This window comes from Cylas formicarius, unplaced genomic scaffold (genome assembly GCF_029955315.1).
Source record: "Cylas formicarius isolate icCylForm1 unplaced genomic scaffold, icCylForm1.1 PGA_scaffold_10__41_contigs__length_53128322, whole genome shotgun sequence".
Lineage (NCBI taxonomy): Eukaryota > Metazoa > Arthropoda > Insecta > Coleoptera > Brentidae > Cylas > Cylas formicarius.
The window spans coordinates 30566111-30589398 of record NW_026844214.1 but is presented as its reverse complement, the minus strand read 5'-3'; the positions used below and the strand labels follow the sequence as shown (position 1 = coordinate 30589398).

The window sequence follows — 23288 nt, the reverse complement described above, 5'->3', positions numbered from 1 at the left end:
AAAAAAGAGTGGTTCTATATTGCCATAAATATGTGTTTCTTCAATAATACAAGCGTTTCCTCAATCACTTAATATTTATTGAATTTTTCTTTTCTATAAATGGACTGTATCTCACTTTGCGGCGACGTCGCGACCCATGCCGTGAACGTCTACCCCGTAACGCTACAAAATTGTTACTAGCCTAGCAGAAACGTAGACCTTGCCGGTTTAGCGTACAACGCCCTAATGTCACATTGACTGAAATGTCCGGCATGTTTAAGATACACAAAATTAAAAAGAAATTCACATAATTTTGAACTCAACATACCCCCAGCCTTGAAAGAACCTTCTTTCAAAAAAAAAAACAACAAAACAAACATTTCTTGAAAATCAAGTTGTCTTAGACAACCTTTGAAACCACTTGAACTGAGTTTTTTTCTCACCCACTTTCGTGAAACAATGGACACAATTTTGCGAATGAACGTTTGATGACACCTTCACTCGTTTTTACATCAGCCACCCGACTAATGTTGTCCTTTCCTGGGTATAACTGAACGATGCGTCCCATTTTCCAACACAAGGGAGGCACATTTTCTTCTTTCACGAGCACCAATGTCCCTTCCTGCAGAGTGTCCCCGCCAGCCTTCCATTTGACGCGCCTCTGAAGTTCAGCGATGTATTCCAGTGACCATCGAGACCAAAAACCTTGTTGGTATTGTTGAATACGTTGATAGCTAGCAAGCCTATTTTCAGGTTGCTCGAGCAATCGTGGGTCCGGTAATGAGGTTGCCCTTCTTCCGATCAGGAAATGGGATGGGGTTAAAACGTCCAAGTCAGAAGGATCAGAGGACATTGGAGTGAGAGGACGTGAGTTTAAAATGGCCTCTATTTGACACAACAAAGTAGAAAAATCCTCATAAGTCAAATTTGCCTTGCCCACAGCTCTTTTTAAATGGTATTTTACACTTTTTACCCCTGACTCCCATAAACCCCCAAAATGAGGCGAATATGCCGGAATAAAAGCCCAGTTAACTCCTTCTGTCGCAATCAATGTCTTTAAACTGACATGATTATTACGCAAAAATTTTCCCAACTCTCTCAGTTCTGTCTGAGCACCCACAAAATTTTTACCATTGTCTGAAAACATTTTTTCTGGTTTGCCCCTCCTAGACACGAATCTCCTGAAGGTTGCAACAAATGCTTGCGTAGACAGACTTGTTACAGCCTCTAAATGTATTGCACGTGTGCAAAAACAAATAAATAAACAAACATACCCCTTGTACAAACGCGTGCCCCGTCCCAAAGCTATTTTAAAATTGAACGGCCCTGTATAATCAACCCCTGTGGTATTGAATGGAAATTGTGGGATCACTCGTGCCTTAGGTAGGTTTCCCATCTGTATTTCAAAGGACCTAGGTTGAACCTTCGAACACACAACACATTCATGCACCATCTTTCTCACAACATTTCTGCCCTTTAGTGGCCAATAAATTTCCCTTAATGAACTGAGCACTAATTGAGGGCCTGTATGCATGCTGGTGATTTTATCCAATTTAATGTTACTGTAGAATCGCTCCACAAAAACAGTTTCCTGAAATTTAACGTCATGGAAGTTTGTACTTCTTTTATCAACCTTGAAAGTAATAATGCACCTGACAATTCCAATTTCGGTATAGTTAGTGCCTTTATCGGGGCAACTTTACTTTTTGCACACAATAAGCGAACGACTACACTTCCATCCTTCGTGACAATTCTGACATAGACACATGCTCCAAACGCTTCTTGTGCAGCATCACAAAATTAATGAAGTTCGATATCCTCTGAATTGTTGCTACCTACATGTCTTGGAATATGCAGCATATTTAATTTCACCATTTCTTGCTTAAATTGTTTCCACTCTTGGGCAATATTGGTCGGTACTTCATCGTCCCAATCCAACTTGAGAATCCACAATCTTTGTAAAATAATTTTGGGAATGACGACACATGGGCTGACTAACCCAAGTGGATCGAACAGCTGGGCAATTTCTGACAGAATCTTCCGTTTTGTGGTACTTGAATTATTTGTAAATTCCCTCACCCTGTAGGTAAAGATATCTGCCTGACAGTCCCAATACAATCCCAAAGTTTTGTGTTGATGCTCTCCTAGATTAAGAGTTTGTAATTCTGCCTTGGGCCTTACTCCAAATTGTTCCAAGAACTCTTTCTTGTTCGAACTGAATTTTCTGAGCTCAAACCCACCAGATTTTAAAACCTCACAAACACCCTTAAATATCTGAAGTGCCTCTTGAATCGACGAGGCCCCTGATATCAAATCGTCAACGTAGAAATCCTTGCCAATTACCTTTGAAATCTGCGTTTGTTCGCAATTTTTTGCCAGTTCTTGCAAACACCTTACCGCTAAAAATGGACTTGAGGTTAATCCAAACATCATCGTGTTTAAATTGTAGACCTTGACTTCTTCTGCTGGATTTTCTCTCCACAGTATCCTTTGTAAATGGCGTTGATCTTCCCTAACCCATACTTGTCGGTATATTTTGGCGATATCTGCGCAGAATGCTACTTCATGTTGTCTAAACCTCAACAAAATTGAAATGATATCCTCTTGAATTCTTGGCCCCGAAAATTGCAAATCGTTAAGTGACACACCCGAGTCTGATTGTGCAGAGCCGTCATACACAACCCTTAACCTTGTTGTAGAACTTATTTCATTTTTCACAGCATGATGTGGTAAGTAATAACACCTTTCATTCGTGATGTCCTCACTTACTTGAGTCATGTGACCTACTTGTTCATACTCTCTCATGTATTCACAATAATCTACATGTGGTTGCTTGGCCCTGGCAAATTTCCTCTCCAAAGAGTAAAATCTCCTCAATGCCATCTCTCGAGAATCTCCCAACTTTTCAATACTCATTTTCAATGGGATTGCAACAACAAATCGACCATCCTGATTACGTCTTGTTGTTGACATAAACAAATTTTCACAATGAACTTCATCCCGTGTCATTCCCTCGATTTGACTTCCACCTGGCTCTTCTAGTTCCCAAAACTTGGCCAGTTGGTCTTGTACCTCTGTACAAATACTTAGGTTGCACACCGTTTTCTTAGGTTTGACTCGAGATCCTTGTCCACTGATGTAGCCCGCTACTACCCATCCTAACCAAGTGTTTTGTAAGACAGGTTTGTTTTCCCCTAATTCGATTCTTCCTACTCTTATGAGTTTCCAGAACACACCTGCACCAATTAACATATCCACTTCATCAGGCAAATGAAATTCACTGTTTGATAGACAAATATTTCCTGGAATATTTATTGGCCCTAACTCAATTTCACACAAAGGAATCTCATCACTAATTTTTGGAATGATTAAACAACTGATAGGAATTTTGAAATCACCTTTCTGAGAACTGATTTCTACTTCACACCGTTTCGAAATCTTTTCAGTGTTTTGACCAATCCCAACCACACACACATTCGCATCTTTTGTTTTTAACTGAAGTCTGTCACACATTTTTTCAGTGATAAAATTGCTCATTGAAGCTGAATCTAACAAAACCTTGCAATGATGCACATTGCCACTCACATCTTTTATTTTGACAATCGCTGTAGAAAGTAACACCTGACCTTGAGTCCCACAATTTCTACTCGATAGCGCCACAGAGGTTTTACTCCCTTCCTTTGAAGACGCTTCTACAGCCTTTTGTACGTCAGCAATTGGGGCACTTTCAACACTGCCATGTTCAGTTTGGCGTTGGTTATAAAAATGTAATAGAACATTATGCCCTAAACCACACTGCGAACATTTTTTCCCTTGACAATTAAAACTAAAATGCTTGTTCGAAAAACAACACATGCATAATTTGTTTCGTTTTATTTGCGCAATTCTCTGGCTGGTTGTTAACTCCAAAAATTTCTTACACTCGCTGATGTCATGACCGCTTTTACAAACAACACACTTGCTTTTTTCAACCCCAGCAACAAAAACCCTTTGTTTTTGCCCGGTTAAATTTTCCTTCAATTTTGTCCGGGAATTGTTTTCCAAGGTCTCTAACAAGTCTGCACGGCTTTTTTGAAATTGCTTAAAATCTTTTAACTCAGGCATCTCTGTTTTTATTTTAAAAGATTCCCACTCCTTTAATGTTACGCGATCAAGTTTAGTGCCTAAATGATACAAAATTAACGTGTCCCAAAATTTAACAGGTTCTCCCAAATTTTCCAAGGCTCGTAAGTTCCTGTCTACGTTATCAATTAAATTTCTCAAACTAGAAGAAGATTCATATTTTATGGGCTGTATATCGTAAATCCCCGTAATATGATTCTGCACCAAAATACGCTTGTTGTCATATCTTTTGCACAAAATGTCCCACGCGATCTCATAATTTGAAGCGCTAAATTCTAATGACTGAATTACCTCCTTTGCTGGAGCCTCAAGTGATGCACGCAAATAGTGAAACTTTTGAATGTCGCCAATCGACTTATTCTTGTGAATTAAACTATCAAACGTGTCTCTAAATTCCAACCACTTTGAGTAGTTTCCAGCAATCGTTGGTAAGTTTATTAAAGGTAATCGTACACCCATCGTTTCATTAGAATTTGGCCGTAAATTTTCCTGAAAAATGACAGAGTTGGAATCCGAATGCGTAATATTTTGCAAACACTCATTTTTGTTGTTCGTATCATTAAAATGACCCAAAATATTTTTTGCCTTTGCGACAATATTATAAAATTCTGTGTGGAAAATTTCCCTTTCATTAAATTGGCTCTCTAAATCTGTTTCCGAACATAATGACTCAATTTCACTTTGATATTGTTCAAAAATATCTAATAACTCGATTATTTTCTCTGTTCTAAATTGCAATTGCATAAACACTTCTTTTTCTGAAGATGCGCTTTCAGTTTGCACATTGAAATTTGTTAAATACCTTTTAAATTGAGATAAGCTCGCTTTTACACTAGCTCGCTTTCTAATTAATTGGTTTAATTGCTCAGCCATTTTGCTGATTTTTTTCACACAAAATAGAAACCACAAACTACAAAATCCAACAAAGGTTTGAAAAGGATCGACTTACAGGTTAACGGCGACTTTTTTTCTAAGTCCGGCCCTTACTGTCTCGTCTTGCGTCGCGTCGTAGCAACGCTGCGTGATCGTACGGCCCGCACGTACAATTTTCAACGCCGCGCCGCGCTCGCCGATAAACTCCACGGCACCCCAACGACGACCTTCAAACAATGCCTTGTGCACCGCGCCGCTCCGCCTTGTCTCAGCTGCGCTTTTTTGCTTGCCGGCGTTCGTTTACGGACTCGTAAACGTTTCCCTCACAATTTTCACACAATTTTCTTTGCGAATACAGATGATCCAACAATCTGTACTTCGCAATTTCCTCGTTTTTCACTTTTGTGGAACACTCAATAATTCTCGCAATTGAAAACTCTCCACTCGATGGATCACAATCCCGTTCGATGGACCACTATGTTTCTTCAATAATACAAGCGTTTCCTCAATCACTTAATATTTATTGAATTTTTCTTTTCTATAAATGGACTGTATCTCACTTTGCGGCGACGTCGCGACCCATGCCGTGAACGTCTACCCCGTAACGCTACAAAATTGTTACTAGCCTAGCAGAAACGTAGACCTTGCCGGTTTGGCGTACAACGCCCTGTTGTCACATTGACTGAAATGTCCGGCATGTTTAAGATACACAAAATTAAAAAGAAATTCACATAATTTTGAACTCAACAATATGTTTTTTCAAAATTTTACCTGAATAGTTCGTGATTCCTTATATATGCCGTGTTGGCAGCAATGTGGCGACGACTACGCTTAAACTTTCCATATCTCGTGTCCCCATGACTGGCCAGTTTCATATATGAAAGCTCACCTCGCACGGGTTTGAACCTCCTTTAAAAAAAACAGGCAAGACTTGTACTTATCATATCAAAGTAATATGAGGAACTTATATTTTATGCCAAAACTTATTTCATCACCTCCAAAGGGGAGTAGGGGTTCCTAAAGTATGGTAGGTACATCTCTTTTATTTTTTAATTTAATGAAAAAAAGTGACATAATTACTCGATGTAACTCGATCCGGATCGTTAACTCGTCTCAAGATGGGGGTTTAGAGATGCTGTGGTCATTAAATTGATTCACTAATCCCAGTACATACTGAAACCCCTTATTTCCAAAATAAAAAAAATTGTTAACTGTTAACACACAAAAAAAAACTATTTTCTCACCAATTATATTTCTAGGGTCGTTTTCAGAATTTGTCCAACGTAGACTCCCAAGAGGATAGGTCCGCTATTTCGAAAAATGTTCATGTCTCGCCGCTATGCATTTGTACACGAAGCAGGGCCGGATTAACAGCAATTATATTCTTGTCAGTCAACATACAGCCGCCGATTGAATTCTCGGATTCTGCTTTACTAGTTGCCATGGTCTGTCAAATATGTTACTTAAAAAAATGTATATTTTTTTTACAAATAATATACCTTTCCTAAAATAATTCCGCCTTTATCAAGTTGGACAAGGGCACGTCTGTCTGTTTTCAAAAACGCGGCGTATGTATCTTCCAAAATGATCCGAATCGTTAACCTTTAGAGGTTCGACGAAAACAAAGTTCATTCAACCAGGAATTCCGCGATGGCAGTTTTGAAAATTTTTGATTCCTCGTTATGGAAATCTAAACGGAGCAGGCTCGGATGGTCAGCAAATACACAACTCGCCGATTCAATTCTGAGATGTTGCTTCACGAGTTACCATGATCTGTCAAATATTTTAATTAAAAAAAATCTATTATTTAGCAACAATATAACTTTTTAAAAATAATTTCGTCTTTTTCAAGTTCAACAGGACACGTGTGTTCGTTTCTAAAGGTTTCGTAGTCTGTAGCTCTGTCGAATTCTCCAAAATTCGTTAAACCTTCAGATATTTTCAAAATTTGTCCAACGCAGACTCCCACTCACGCAGTTTCGAAAACTTTCAGGTCTCCCCGCCATGCATTTGTACACGAAGCAGGGTTGGACTATCAGCAAACAGCACATCCGTCATTTTTCTTCTCGGATTCTGCTTGACGAGCTACATCGATCTGTCAAATATTTAGCGAAAAACAAAATTATCTATTACTTTTACCAAAAATGAAGTACCTTTTTTCCTTAAAATAGTTCGTCCTTTTCGAGTGCGGAAGGTTTCGTAGTCTGTAGCTCTGTCGAATTCTCCAAAACGAACCTTCAGATATTTTCAAAATTTGTCCAACGCAGCCTTCCACGCACGCACGCAGTTTCGAAAACTTTCAGGTCTCCCCGCCATGCATTTGTACACGAAGCAGGGCTGGACTATCAGCAAACAGCACCCCCCGTCACTTTTCTCCTCAGATTCTGCTTGACGAATTACATCGATCTGTCAAATATTTAATGTAAAACAATCTGATCTATTACTTTTACCCCAATATTAAGTACCTATTCAAAATAGCCTTTTCGAGTTCGAAAGGTTTCGTAGTCTATAGCCCTGCCGAAATGTCATTGCATTTGTACACGAAGCAGGGTCGGATTGTCAGCAAACAGCACAAGCGTCACTTTTCTTCTCGGTTTCTGCTTGAAGAATTACATCGATCTGTGGAATATTTAGCATAAAAAAAAAAATTATCTATTACTTTTACCAAAAATGAAGTACCTTTTTTCTTTAAAATAGTTCGTCCTTTTCGAGTTCGGAAGGTTTCGTAGTCTATATCGTCTGCCAATTGTCCAAAATCGTTGAACTTTCAGTAATTTTCAAAATTCGCCCCAACGCAGCCTTCCACGCACGCACGCAGTTTCGAAATCTTTCAGGTCTTCCCGCTATGCAATTGTACACGAAGCAGGGTCGGATTGTCAGCAAGCAGCACCCCCCACCCCCGTCACTTTTCTTCTCGGGTTCTGCTTGACGAGTTACATCGATCTGTCGAATATTTAGCGTAAAAAAATTATCTATTACTTTTACCAGAAATGAAGTACCTTTTTTCTTTAAAATAGTTCGTCCTTTTCGAGTTTGAAAGGTTTCGTAGCCTATAGCCCTGCCGAAATGTCATTGCATTTGTACACGAAGCAGGGTCGGATTGTCAGCTAACAGCACAAGCGTCACTTTTCTTCTCGGTTTCTGCTTGACGAATTACGTCGATCTGTCAAATATTAAATAAAAAAATATCTATTTTACCAAAAATACGTGCTCTTCTAAGATAAATTAGCTCTTTTCGAGTTTAAGCGGACACGTATCGTCAGCTGTAGGATGTTTTATTATTATATTTTCCAGTGTCTATAAATTAATAAACAACAGAAGCTTCGGAATACAAAAATTTTAAACATAAAAAGTTCTAACCCCTAAAAACATATTTTCATTACGCTGGCGGACGTATGACAATCCCCAAAAATTACCATATTTAAATTGTTACTATTGATATATTTCTATTCCGAACTTCACTCAATACATGCAAAAAAAAACTAGCGAATATTATTTATTATCTCCTAACTCATTCTCTCTATCTGTTTCTTTCCACAATCCGAATATACACTTTGTCCCCAAGAATCTTGTAAAATTTTATCTGCTTAACTTCTTCGCGATGTTCATATGGCTGAATTTTTTGGGAGATATATCGTGCGTTATTTCTATTAAAATTCTGTTTCCTTTTTACCTACTTCAAAAACGTAAGCGAGCATTTTTGGTTGTTTTATTAAACAAAAATGGATACTAAACAAGATCCGTATCTCCGACCTCAGCCTCCTTTGATCACTCCCCAATTTTTCTTTTAATTAAGTATAGAAACCTCGTCGAATATATACATAATACTAGGTCAAAATGTTACGCGGTTACTCATTAAAGTCACAAATCCGAAACCTTCTTACCTATCTTTTTCCAGTCTTTTTTGTTTTATTTATCCGTATATGAAATACACAATGAACACAAAACTTACACTCGTTGGCGATATTGCATTAAGCAATAAACGTGGATAACAGAAACAAACCCTTAACACAAACGCTTCTTTAAACTTCGACTGACACGTGAAACAACCCGCATTCCTATGAAAGGCAGGTAAACCAAGCAGGTCAAATTTAAGCTACCCTCCAGTGTCGTCGTAGGTTCGGGCATAATAAATAACGAATACAACAAAGCGGTAATTTTTAATAATTTAATTTGCATTTTATTTAACTTAAGTTGTTATGTAGAAAATGTGACATTTCTACAATTAATCAATATACTACGAGTACTTTTCCGCTTAATTACTACTTTGAGAAACAAAAGAAAACGTTAGATTCCATTCAAACTTTTTCGGTTTTCATAATATCTCGCGTTTATTTAGAAGCTAATGGCCTGTGGCCATTAACCAGACGTTTCCAAAGGCTGGTTTGATATTATGTATATAAATCATAACAAACACAAAAAATAGAGTTATATTGCCACCGAAAATCTGAATTTATGTTTAAAAATGTAACTTCCCGTATTTAAACTATTGCCTGCATTGGCGCCTATATTTTATAGTTTTTTTTGTATCCTATTTTTTGTTTTGCTTGCAAATGTGTGTCCATTTTCGGGTACTGAATTTTTTTTCTCAAATTATTACAAATTACTCAAAACGGAGTTAAAAACAGACGAGGAGAAAAGGGAAGAACCCTTATTTCTCCGACACTGACCTCCGATGTTTATAAAAATTGACGCCTTGACACCCTCCCCGTGAATATTTTGCAAAGGATTTTTAAAATTTAACTTCCAAATAACGCATACTCTCGCCTAGTGTCACAGTTTTGGCCCCATTTTGCTATGGTTAGACAGGTTTATTCTTGTACATTGTCGGGACAAAAGAAGCATCTCCTTCATCCAAATTGACTTTTTCATACCTAATACAACAGCTCCCGGGCATCATCTCGCCTTAATTGTTTCTATTGAATTAATTTTAGTTACAAAAAATTAGATGATCGTCAAAATTGGCATAAAAAGATAATCAAGATTTAATTAAACAAGAATATGCACAAAAGAAAAGAGATAAACTCCGACACGGGAAACAAGGAAATATCGCTGAAACGGCAACTGATCTAGCGCGCGCCTTTTTTAAAAATAATAATAATTTTTCAAAAGAATTCTAGGATAAGCTAAATACCTGGTGCAACAAAATATTGAAGGATCTTCATGATCCTACCTGTGAGCGAGTAGAAAATTATTTGCAAAGAGGATAAAGGTATATCTTAATATAAATAGTTTATAAATTATTTCACTATTGATAATATGTGCCCTTTTAAAATGGCGCATTATTTGATACGTACTTTTTTCTTGTCAGAGCTTGTCTAAAAAAAAAAGCGGGATGGATGAAGGTTCTCCGTCAGGTTTTTTCCTGTCAAAACAAGTATGTGAGGCGTTCGCTTTGCATCTGGGGAACGGGTGGGAGTTATACATATATAAGCTATAAGAAATTTTAATTTTTTATTCAGTTTCCACTCATACAATTTCGTGATAAGTGCAGAGTGAGAAAAATGTCCGAAGTCGAAAATTATCCAACGCAAGCATTGGATTCGTGGGGAAGATTTGTGGTCAATGCGGAAATAATCCGCGAACAAAAATACATTTACGAGGCAGCAATTACGCTGTCGGAATTCGGACTAGAAATTACCTCAGGTCTTAGCCCAGCAAGAATCTTCGCTCCAGCAGTGAAAGTGAGCTTTCTCCCCTACGCTTTGTCGGAGAAAAGAAGCATTTCGTTCGACGAGATAGACTTCACAGAATTAATGCAACAGCTTCCACTGATATTGTCAGCAGGCCCGACTGGTAAAGTTATGTATTTAACCTGCTTCAAACTCAGCTGTCTACAATGTGATGGTGAAGTCTTGGTCAAGATTGAAAATGGCGAGGGTATACTCTATATTTCGAAAGACTGGGTACAGGAATTAATTACCATAAGCAAATTGGTATTTAAAAGAATACGAGTACTGTCTCGTTTGAACTTTTACGAGTACTACGATAGAATATTGTATTTGACTATACATGAAAATTTGCTGGAAGACGCCAAAATCTTTCCGCATACCGCAGGTTAAATACATAACTTTACCAGTCGGGCCTGCTAACAATAACAGTGGAAGCTGTTGTATTAATTCTGTGAAGTCTGTCTCGTAGAACGAAATGCTTCTTTTCTGCGACAAAACGTAGGGGAGAAAGCTCACTTTCACTGCCGGAGCGAAGATTCTTGCTGGGCTAAGACCTGAGGTAATTTCTAGTCCGAATTCCGGCAGCGTAATTGCTGCCTCGTAAATGTATTTTTGTTCGCGGATTATTTCCGCATTGACCACAAATCTTCCTCACGAATCCAATGCTTGCGTTGAATAATTTTCGACTTCGGACATTTTTCTCACTCTGCACTTATCACGAAATGGTATGAGTGGAAACTGAATAAAAAATTAAAATTTCTTATAGCTTATATATGTATAACCCCCACCCGTTCCCCAGATCCAAAGCGAACGCCTCACATACTTGTTTCGACAGGAAAAAACCTGACGGAGAACCTCCATCCATCCCGCTTTTTTTTTAGACAAGCTCTGACAAGAAAAAAGTACGTATCAAATAATGCGCCATTTTAAAAGGGGACATATTATCAATAGTGAAATAATTCATAAACTATTTATATTAAGATATACCTTTATCCTCTTTGCAAATAATTTTCTACTCGCTCACAGGTAGGATCATGAAGATCCTTCAATATTTTGTTGCACCAGGTATTTAGCTTAGCCTAGAATTCTTTTGAAAAATTATTATTATTTTTTAAAAAAGGCGCGCGCTAGATCAGTTGCCGTTTCAGCGATATTTCCTTGTTTCCCGTGTCGGAGTTTATCTCTTTTCTTTTGTGCATATTCTTGTTTAATTAAATCTTGATTATCTTTCTATGCCAATTTTGACGATCATCTAATTTTTTGTAACTAAAATTAATTCAATAGAAACAATTAAGGCGAGATGATGCCCGGGAGCTGTTGTATTAGGTATGAAAAAATCAATTTGGATGAAGGAGATGCTGCTGTCCCGACAATGTACAAGAATAAACCTGTCTAACCATAGCAAAATGGGGCCCAAAACTGTGACACTAGGCAAGAGTATGTCAAGGCGTCAATTTTTATAAAAATCGGTGGTCAGTGTCGGAGAAATAAGGGTTCTTCCCTTTTCTCCTCGTCTCTTTTTAACTCCGTTTTGAGTAATTTGTAATAATTTGAGAAAAAAAATTCAGTACCCGAAAATGGACACACATTTGCAAGCAAAACAAAAAATAGGATACAAAAAAAAAACTTTAAAATATAGGCGCCAATGCAGGCAATAGTTTAAATACGGGAAGTTACATTTTTAAACATAAATTCAGATTTTCGGTGGCAATATAACTCTATTTTTCGTGTTTGTTAAGATTTATATACATAATATCAAACCAGCCTTTGGAAACGTCTGGTTAAGGCCACAGGCCATTAGCTTCTAAATAAACGCGAGATATTATGAAAACCGAAAAAGTTTGAATGGAATCTAACGTTTCCTTTTGGTTCTCAAAATACTAATTAAGCGGAAAAGTACTCGTAGTATACTGATTAATTGTAGAAATGTCTCATTTTCTACATAACAACTTAAGTTAAATAAAATGCAAATTAAATTATTATAAATTACCGCTTTGTTGTATTCGCTATTTACTATGCCCCAACCTACGACGACACTGGAGGGTAGCTTAAATTTTGACCTGCTTGGTTTACCTGCCTTTCGTAGGAATGCGGGTTGTTTCACGTGTCAGTCGAAGTTTAAAGAAGCGTTTGTGTTAAGGGTTCGTTTCTGTTATCCACGTTTGTTGCTTAATGCAAAATCGCCAACGAGTTTAAGTTTTGTGTTCATTGTGTGTTTCATATACGGATAAATAAAACAAAAAAGACTGGAAAAAGATAGGTAAGAAGCTTTCGGAATTGCGACTTTAATGAGTAACCGCGTAACATTTTGACCTAGTATTATGTATATGTTCGACGAGGTTTCTATACTTAATTAAAAAAAAATTGGGGAGTGATCAAAGGAGGCTGAGGTCGGAGATACAAATCTTTTTTAGTATCCATTTTTGTTTAATAAAACAACCAAAAATGCTCGCTTACGTTTTTGAAGTAGGTAAAAAGGAAACAGAATTTTAATAGAAATAACGCACGATATATCTCCCAAAAAATTCAGCCATATGAACAACGCCAAGAAGTTAAGCAGATAAAATTTTACAAGATTTTTGGGGACAAAGTGTAAATTCGGATTGTGGAAAGTAACAGATAGAGAGAACGAGTTACCAATATAGAAAAAGAGAGACAGAAAGGTAGATTTATTTAAACGTTTCTCAATCATCCACCCATCGGAGATAATAAATAACATTCGCATGTTTTTTTTTTGCATGTATTGAGTTAAGTTCGGAATAGAAATATATCAATAGTAACAATTTAAATATGGTAATTTTTGGGGATTGTTATACGTCCGCCAGCGTATTAAAAATATGGTTGTAGGGGTTAGAACTTTTAAGTTTCAAGAAAAAAAAAACTCATGTTGAAATTTTTGTATTCGGAAGCTTCTGTTGTTTATTAATTTATAGACACTGGAAAATATAATAATAAAACATCCTACAGTTGACGATACGTGTCCTCTTAAACTCGAAAAGAGCTAATTTATCTTAGAAGAGTACGTATTTTTGGTAAAAAGATATTTTTTATATTAAATATTTGACCGATCGATGTAATTCGTCAAGCAGAAACCGAGAAGAAAAGTGGCGCTTGTGGTGTTTGCTGACAATCCGACCCTGCTTCGTGTACAAATGCAATGACATTTCGGCAGGGCTATAGGCTACGAAGCCTTTCAAACTCGAAAAGGACGAACTATTTTAAAGAAAAAAGGTACTTCATTTTTGGTAAAAGTAATAGATATTTTTTTTTTTACGCTAAATATTCCACAGATCGATGTAACTCGTCAAGCAGAATCCGAGCAGAAAAGTGACCGGGGGTGCTGTTTGTGTACAGTTGCATAGCGGGAAGACCTGAAAGATTTCGAAAGTCCAACGATTTTGGACAATTGGCAGACGATATAGACTACGAAAAATTCCGAACTCGAAAAGGAGGAACAAATTTTATAGAAAAAAGGTACTTCATTTTTGGTAAAAGTAATAGATAATTTTTTTTTACGCTAAATATTCCATAGATCGATGTAACTCGTCAAGCAGAATCCGAAAAGAAAAGTGACCGGGGGTGCTGTTTGCTGATAGTCCAGCCCTGCTTCGTGTACAAATGCATGGCGGGGAGACCAGAAAGTTTTCGAAACTGGGTGAGTGGAAGTCCGCGTTGGACAAATTTTGAAAATATCTGAAGGTTTAACGAATTTTGGAGAATTCGACAGAGCTACAGACTACAAAACCTTTCGAAACGAACACACGTGTCCTGTTGAACTTGAAAAAGACGAAATTATTTTTAAAAAGGTATATTGTTGCTAAATAATAGATTTTTTTTTTTAATTAAAATATTTGACAGATCATGGTAACTCGTGAAGCAACATCTCAGAATTGAATCGGCGAGTTGTGTATTTGCTGACAATCCGAGCCTGCTCCATTTAGATTTGCATAACGAAGAATCAAAAAAAGGTTAACAATTTGGATCATTTTGGAAGATACATACGCCGCGCTTTTCAAAGCGAACAGACGTGCCCTTGTCCAACTGAAACGAACACGCGTGTCCTGTTGAACTTGAAAAAGACGAAATTATTTTTAAAAAGGTATATTGTTGCTAAATAATAGATTTTTTTTTAATTAAAATATTTGACAGATCATGGTAACTCGTGAAGCAACATCTCAGAAATGAATCGGCGAGTTGTGTATTTGCTGGCAATCCGAGCCTGCTTGGATCATTTTGGAAGATACATACGCCGCGCTTTTCAAAGCGGACAGACGTGCCCTTGTCCAACTTGACAAAGGCGGAATTATTTTAGGAAAGGTATATTATTTGTAAAAAATATACAATTTTTAAGTAACATATTTGACAGACCATGGCAATTAGTAAAGCAGAATCCGAGAATTCAATCGGCGGCTGTATGTTGACTGACAAGAATATAATTGCTGTTAATCCGGCCCTGCTTCGTGTACAAATGCATAGTGGGGAGACATGAACATTTTTCGAAATTGCGGCCCTATCCTCTTGGGATTCTACGTTGGACAAATTCTGAAAACGACCCCAGAAATATAATTGGTGAGAAAATAGTTTTTTTTTTGTGTTAACAGTTAACAATTTTTTATTTTGGAAATAAGGGGTTTCAGTGTGTACTGCTATCAGTGAATCAATTTAATGACCTCAGCATCTCTAAACCCCCCATCTTGAGACGCGTTAACGATCCGGATCGAGTTACGTCGCGTAATTGTGTCACTTTTTTAATTAAAAAATGAAAGAGATGTACCTACCATACTTTAGAAACCCCTACTCCCCTTTGGAGGTGATGAAATAAGTTTTGGCATAAAATATAAGTTCCTCATATTACTTTGATATGATAAGTATAAGTCTTGCCTGTTTTTTTTTTTTAAAGGAGGTTCAAACCCGTGCGAGGTGAGCTTTCATATATGAAACAGACCAGTCATGGGGACACGAGATATGGAAAGTTTCAGCGTAGTCGTCGCCACATTGCTGCCAACACTGCATATATAAGGAATCACGAACCATTCAGGTAAAATTTTGAAAACACATATTTATGGCAATATAGAACCTCTCTTTTTTTTAACAGGAATATTGAGACTTAGACCAGTATCTTTTTAAGTAGGCATGTGGGGTAAAGAAGACGCAGAAGCTTCAGTCGGGTACCATCGGTAACGTAGGCGATTGATATATTTCCACCACTACATATGTTGGATTGGAATTTCCCATTTGATGCTTTGACTGACTAAATGAGAAAACTTGGAGGTAAGCTCTTACGGAATTCTATGGAAATATGTTTAGTAACATATTGGTGCATTACTCTGTCTTCCAGTCAGTTTCACATAAACTTTGCACGTGTTATAGAAATGCCACCTAGTTTTTTTTGTGTTAATATTATTGAAAGTAGTAGCTGGTAGCTGTAGTCGAAAGCCCAGAGAGTCTCTGTTTTGAACATAATACACAAAATGGGGCGTTCAAAAACAATAGACGGCATGCTTTTTAGAGTCGGCGTAAACAATGGTCATATACCCCTGATCAAATTCAGAACTAGAAAATCGTTGTGTCTCTGCATTAAAAATAATAGTAAAATTTATTGTAGGCACCTAGTAGAGTATCGAAAATTTCCATTTTTAGTGCCAAATTGGTTACTTCAGTAAATTCCAACTGTTCTAATTTTTTTTAAATAATTTATGATGTTAGTGAGTTTCATTGCAATTATTTGTTACTTAAATTTTCTGCGTATTAAACCTTAATTAACAATACGCTATTCGTTAACGCAGGTAGAATTAATAACGCTGACTAACCTGATTTTGTCCAGGGGGGCGTAGTACGGTAGTTTGTACTGTGATGTTTGGTAGTTTGGCAGTGAGCTCTCATTTATGAAACTGATGAATGTTTCGTTATCTTCAAATCGTAAACACGTATCATTAGAATTATATTTTTAAAAATGCTCTAGCAAAAATATTCACACATATTGCGGAAAACGTACAAATTTATATTAGAGAAAATTAAGTATTTTTAGAGGTTGGTTTTTCAAAAAGGCGGGGATTTAGTTAAAGAACAGATAGAGACTAAAGGAAAGCTCTAAGAGAGAAGTTAGAATTAAAAAATTGATGTTTTCGTGTCATAGCGAAAGATAGATTATTATTAAAAATAATACTTGCATTAATTGTTGGCACCATTTGTGAAAAATATGGAAAATATCCTCTAGGTTCGCATACCTTTTTTTAATTTTTTTTAAGGTGACTAACAAAATACACAGACAGAAATGTTCAGATACTGCTCGTTAATGTAGCGCATAGAAAAAAATTAGAAAAGAGAACGTTTCGTGTATGGCATACGTAGTTAGTACGGAATATTAATCTGAAGGCTGCAAGACAGTGAAAGAGTGATGCGCTTAAGTGTGGTTCAGAGAGGTTATTTGTGCTGTAGAAGTTTTTCTTTGAACAGGGTTCAAATAGCGTCTCCTAGAGCGTTAGCAGAGAAGAGTATTACAGTATTTAGTATAAGCGTCCAGATTTCATTGTTGTTGAGATTGCCATAGAAACACACTTTCATGTAGTAGTAGCAGCAGCTTTAAAGTATATGACTTTTTAGTTAAGATGCCTTTCGAGTTTGCTTTATGGCTTGATAGGAAATTAAAGGGTAGATACAGATAAGTTACGAAAAAAAGTATGTACACTATCCTCAAAGATCAGCAATAAATAAAAGAAATTGATGAAATAGTAAAGTTGACTGCGATATCTTAAAATCATCAATAAGATAGATAAATTAATTTTGAAAATATTAAATAATAAAAACAAATAATAAAATAGCAAAGAAAATCAAAATCATCAATAAGATAGATAAATTAATTTTGTAAATATTAAATAATAAAAGTAAAATTATAATAGCAAAGAAAGCCTACCGCGGCCACATACACATAATATTTTCGACATATGAACTTTTCCCAGATAAATAGTCAAATATTTCACGATACCTTAAAACAGAAGCATGCGGAAATATGTATGAAGTTAACGCACGGTAGATGGCTTAGTAAATTAAAAAGGTATATGGTTTCTAATATCCTACTTTATTAATGAAAATTTTAACCAGGTTTTTGTTTTGCAGATATTATTGGTGGTGCCTGCCAGCTTCCAGTTCCGAAAAAAGAAATCCAACACTTTTCGTCTTTATTTCCCCTGTCCTTTGTGCGCAATAAAAGTACAGTTTGTACCCGCGAGGGTACACATTCGCAGAACTATAAGTTTTTAAAATAAATTGTTTTGGTCAATATTCACTAGGTGGGGTTACCTTATTAAATAAAATCTTATTCCAAGAGGGGACACTAGTTTACATTCGAACCGCTAGAGGGTGCAGATGGTCACGCGAACAATATGATCAAGTCTCATTGACGCCATTGCTTTTCTTACGGGTGGGAAAATATCTGGGCTCTGATTGGCTTCGCCGCGATCGCAAACTAGAGGTGGGGAGATTGATTAAACCCCATTGGTGCTTGCTTATCCAATGGGGGCCAGTTTCAAGGGATTATGGGTAAAGGGGGAGGAGCTAGAGAGTCGTGGGTAAGGAGGACACGCCCACAAAAGGGAGAGGAGTGGGGGAAGACTATCCTGTACTTAATCACTACTCCCCGGATCCACGGACAAGGCAAACTCGTAAATTGTGTGCGAAGGTCTGTCGTTGTAAAACACTCCGGACGTTATTGCTATCTATATGTATGGTTCTCACTTTTATTATGTCCACAGGCAAATCGGAACAGTGCACGCTGCGGGGTTCCAGAATTTTCCGCGAAAAACCCAACAGTTTTCCGATTCTGTCGTCGTGATCTTTAAAGTTTATCCCGTACGTGTCGCTATAGATTTCACATTTTATCGTATTGTTGTTGGGCTTGATCGAGATCTCGTCTTTTAACTTTGCATTCTTCTCGACCGGATTTTTTTTCGGTAGATGCTCGTTAATGTAGTTTTCAATGTCACTAATTTCGTACGACCCGGTCGGAATGTTAATTACGTTCTCATGGTTGTCCTCGTCGAAATGATACAACTTATTCGAGCCGTTCTCAATGTTGGGGATGTTGTTGTACGAGTGGAATCCGATCAGAGCCAAACCGTACTCTACGCCTTCGTCCAACTGCAGCGGATTGACAAAGTCGATGGACAAAACCGAACTGTGTCCCTTCAACGTAAAGATGACGGACATGTTCTCTTTTGGGGGGAGGCGCGCGCTCCCTCGCTTTTATAGAGAAATTGCAAGCATAAATGGCCGCAATTGTACTGTGTAAACTTTTGATATCGGTCGTGATTGTAGTAGATGTTGACGCCATTACCGCCGAAGTATTTAACCAATTCCACGGGCGGTTTTAGGTTACCGAAACTGTCGAAATAGTCGACATTCGTCCCCATCTTCTTGTAGGCTACCCAGTGAGTTCCTCGATTTCGACTCAATTCCAAATTAACTATACCACACTCTTTCGATCTGATTCGTTCGGGTAAGGTGTCTCGCATAAAGACACCCCTAAAGTAAGGTATTTTTAACTTGCGTGCCGCCGCTACTAAATCGACATCGTATAGGACTCTTCTGGGCAGCTTTATAGGGAGTTTTTTTGCTTCTTCAGGTAGAGACCGAATCCGCCGCTCGGACTCTTTTTCAAAAATAACCCCGAACCGGTCTTCCCGATCTCTTCCATTGCGCGGTCGTGTCGAATGTCCTCCTCTAGTTTCTTTCGTGCGTTTTGCACATCGATGACTGTTTTGGTAATGGCAGCGGCACCGCCCTAGAGCGAACCCAAAGCCCAGAGGGCACCCAATAACGGTAAAAGGGGTAAAATTCCCCCCTTCTTCTTCTTCGATTCGAACGGTATAATGCGGGGCACCTTAATTTTTTTTACGCCCGCCCGCCTTTTTGACGCCCGAAGCACCTCCGACACACCGCGCTTTAAAGTTGCCGGATTATCGTGGTGCAACAATTGTTTTTTCTTTAATGCGTTGCGAATTTTTTTAACGATCCCCTGTCGAAAGGAAACGGGGCTACGCTGCTTGCGGGATACTTTAATTTTCTTGCGCCCACCCGCCTTCTTTTTTTTTAGCCTCGAGCGACGACGTTTCTGCTGCTGCTGTTTCCGCTGCTTTGGTTGGCCCATACCGAGCTTGCGTTTGGCCTTAACTGTGGCAGTGACAAGGAACGCTCCCGCTTTTTCACCAAACTTCGCGTCTTTCGCTTTTACTCGCTCCCACGCACGCTTTTCCAACTCTTTATCCGCTTTGTGGCGCTTCTCGAGCGATTGGTGTTACGAATAAGCAATATCGTGTTCCCTACACGCCGCGTCCAAAGGATTCACGCTGCTATCGCCGCGACTGAGCCGTTTTTTCAATTTCGTCCCCGGTCCGCAAAATTGATAACCGGGAAGGTGTAGTTCGAAAGGTAACTTATTTATCAGCGTGTTAACGAGACCGCTTCCGGACGCAAAGTATAACATACTGACAAAATGAAATTACGGAGTGTCTATATATATGTATATATATATATATATATATATATATATATATATATATATATATATATTCTCACGTATTGATTCACGGATGGAAAAATGTGATGACACTATATTCCGGGATATCATCCGTTCGCTCGCTGAACCCCGACTGGAATCCTGCATCCGACTGGAATCCTGCAAATCCTGCATCCGACCGGAATCCTGCAGACGCCCCGCCAAAATCTCACCCGGCACCCTCAACGCTCGCGCTCCGAAAACACTTCGAACACTTCGAAGTGTTTTCGGAGCGCGAGCGTTGAGGGTGCCGGGTGAGATTTTGGCGGGGCGTCTGCAGGATTCCGGTCGGATGCAGGATTTGCAGGATTCCAGTCGGATGCAGGATTCCAGTCGGGGTTCAGCGAGCGAACGGATGATATCCCGGAATATAGTGTCATCATATATATATATATATATATATATATATATATATATATATATATATATATATATATATATATATATATATATATATATATATATACAGGGGGGAGGTGGTTGAAGTAATGCGGGGTAATGCCGCACTCTCCCTCATCGAAAATTTAGATGCTGGTTTCGTTTAAAGATTTTTTTTTGCGGGAACAAGAACGTCATCAACAGGAACACCGGGATGGCCGACTAACTGGACGCAAAAAGAAGAAGAAGAAGACCCTCCTCGATAAATATTTGTTATTGTATATATAGTTTTCTTTAATTAAACTTGGACACACCGGGTGTACCTGATTATTAAGACACTATGTATAAGTCACTCGACTTGTTTACCGTCGATCCTATACACCCGATCACCGCGTCATCCCATCCTAGCGTCTCCGTCACCTGCCGGTGGGGGGGCGCCTCGCGGTGACGCAGCCGCTGATAGGAATAATGTCGAGAGCGCGCGCGCGGGACATCTAGCAGCAACGGGACGGAATCGGCGGTACATAATTAGCTCGGCCTTAAAGTGACCGTTCAACGACGGACGGGTTTTGGTTGGCACCACGGTGGTTTGGTTAGGCAGCCCCGAGATGCTTTAGGACGGGGGGGTGGGGCGCAGCGGGGACTCTGCCAGCGGGGGCTACGCCCCCGCGCGGGCGAACGGCTCATGGGCGAATGGGCGAGCGGACAAACTACGCACCACGGACAACGATTTGGTTGGCACCACGGACAACGGTTTGGTTAGGTTGGCACCACGGACAACGGTTTAGTTGGCACCACGGACAACGGTTTGGTTAGGTTGGCACCACGGACAACGGTTTGGTTGGCACCACTGACAACGGTTTGGCTAGGTTGGCACCACGGACGACGGTTTGGTTAGGTTAGGGCGAGTGGCCAATGGGCGAACAGCCAAAAAAAAGAAGAAGACCCAAAGCCTATGGCCGAGTGGCCCATGACCGAGTGGCCCGGGGGCGGGGGGCCCGTGGCCGGGAAGCCAAAAAATGAGGTTAGGTTCGGCTGAAAGTCCCTTTATCCATCTATTCAAAAGGTCTTGTTTTGAAACCAAATATGTATGAAAATATTGTGTAGCTGCTTTCAAAATAATTTGCGATTATGACAGAGAAAAGAAAACGTTTAAAGCATCATCTTTGGCTCTACACTTAGGAACCAATTTGAAATTTCTTTGCGGCGTAGCCAAAAAAGCTGTTTTAACAAGAAATCCTATATTTCTCCAAATGTCTGAAAAAGAAAGAGAACAAAAATTGAAAGAAAAATCTGAAATGAAAAATTTAGCAAATAAGGTGCTTAATGAAGTTAATTTAGGAAGGCTCAAGTTAGTGCCACTGACTGAAGATATTAAATGCTTCAATAATTATATTACTACGAGAGCATCAGAAGCATATCAAAACTTGCAAGAAAATAAGGACATAATTGTTAATTATAAAATTCTGTACGCTTTGCCTTGTTTTGGTTTTTAATAGGAAACGGATAGGCGAAATCCAATTTTTGGACATCGATTCTTATAAAAGAGATTACTTCTCTTTAAATCACTGGGAATTTTTAAACGCTCTTACAGAGTTTGAAAAAATTATGAGCAAATATTTTAAAAGAGTAGTGGTCTTTGGCAAAGGAAGTAAACCAGTTCCAATACTTTTTACAAAACAAATGCAAATATATATCGACTTGTTATTAAAATTACGAGAAAATGTTGATATTTTTCCTAAGGAAAATAAGTACGTGTTTGCAAACCCTGGTTCGTCAGGATGTGTGGGTCCTATTTAGTTAGAAAATTTGCAAAAACATGTGGTGCTAAAAAACCTGAGCTACTAAGGTCAACTAAATTTGGAAAACAGATAGCCACAATTTTACAGTTAATGAACTTCAAAGACGATGAAATGGAACAAATTGCTCGATTTATGGGATACACGGAGAAGACACACAGAGAGTTTTACAAGTATAAGTTATTTTTTTAATTAATTGTTTGTTTTGTTTTTCCCCTTTTTTGCAGTGTGCTTTTCAATTCTTATTTGCTTTTTAAGGCCAGCTGAAGACACTTACCAGACTGCGAAAGTGGCAAAAGTACTCTTATTATTAAACGCAGGAAAAGGTGATAAGCTCAAAGCACAATCTTTAGGAGATATAGACGTGACTGAGGATGTTTTAGAATTCGATGAAAAAAATTCTAAAAAAGATGACGACAAGAAACTTGAAAAAACTGATATTTGTGTTAATACACAAATGAGTGATATTTTAGAGTCTCGTGATGCAGATAGTTCAACAAACAGTCCAAGGTAAAATAACGAACTACCTGAACCCACAACGAAGAATTGTCAAGAGTTGCTTTCCAATATTTCTCATCACGAACTACCTCAACCTCAACGAATCCGTTACTTTTTCAAAAACCCCAATCGGATGGACCGTTATTTTTAGTTAGCAAAATGTGAAGCTATGTCGTCAATATCACGGCCGCCAGCGAAGCAGCGAGAAAGGGTCAGATTTGCGAGAACGATCAGGCAATAAACGATTTAGCAGTTCCGGCGGGCGCTTAGGATCGTTTTTGCTTCTAGACCCTCTTTCGTAGCGAATATGATAGGTATTTGACCTCATAGTCACATTTTTTGATTAATTGTTACATAGGGATGATACTGTTTTATTATATTTGACATTAATTATTTGTAACACCTAAAATTAAG

General features: G+C 38.3%; 1 long non-coding RNA gene across 1 annotated transcript; it reads left to right on the top strand.

Annotated features, from left to right (window-relative positions):
• Positions 1 to 15045: 15045 nt before the first annotated feature.
• Positions 15046 to 17834, top strand: LOC132708275 (uncharacterized). Its single transcript, XR_009619887.1, has 4 exons — positions 15046 to 15215; positions 15547 to 15684; positions 15742 to 15917; positions 17763 to 17834. It is a non-coding gene; the product is annotated as an uncharacterized LOC132708275 (long non-coding RNA).
• Positions 17835 to 23288: the final 5454 nt, after the last annotated feature.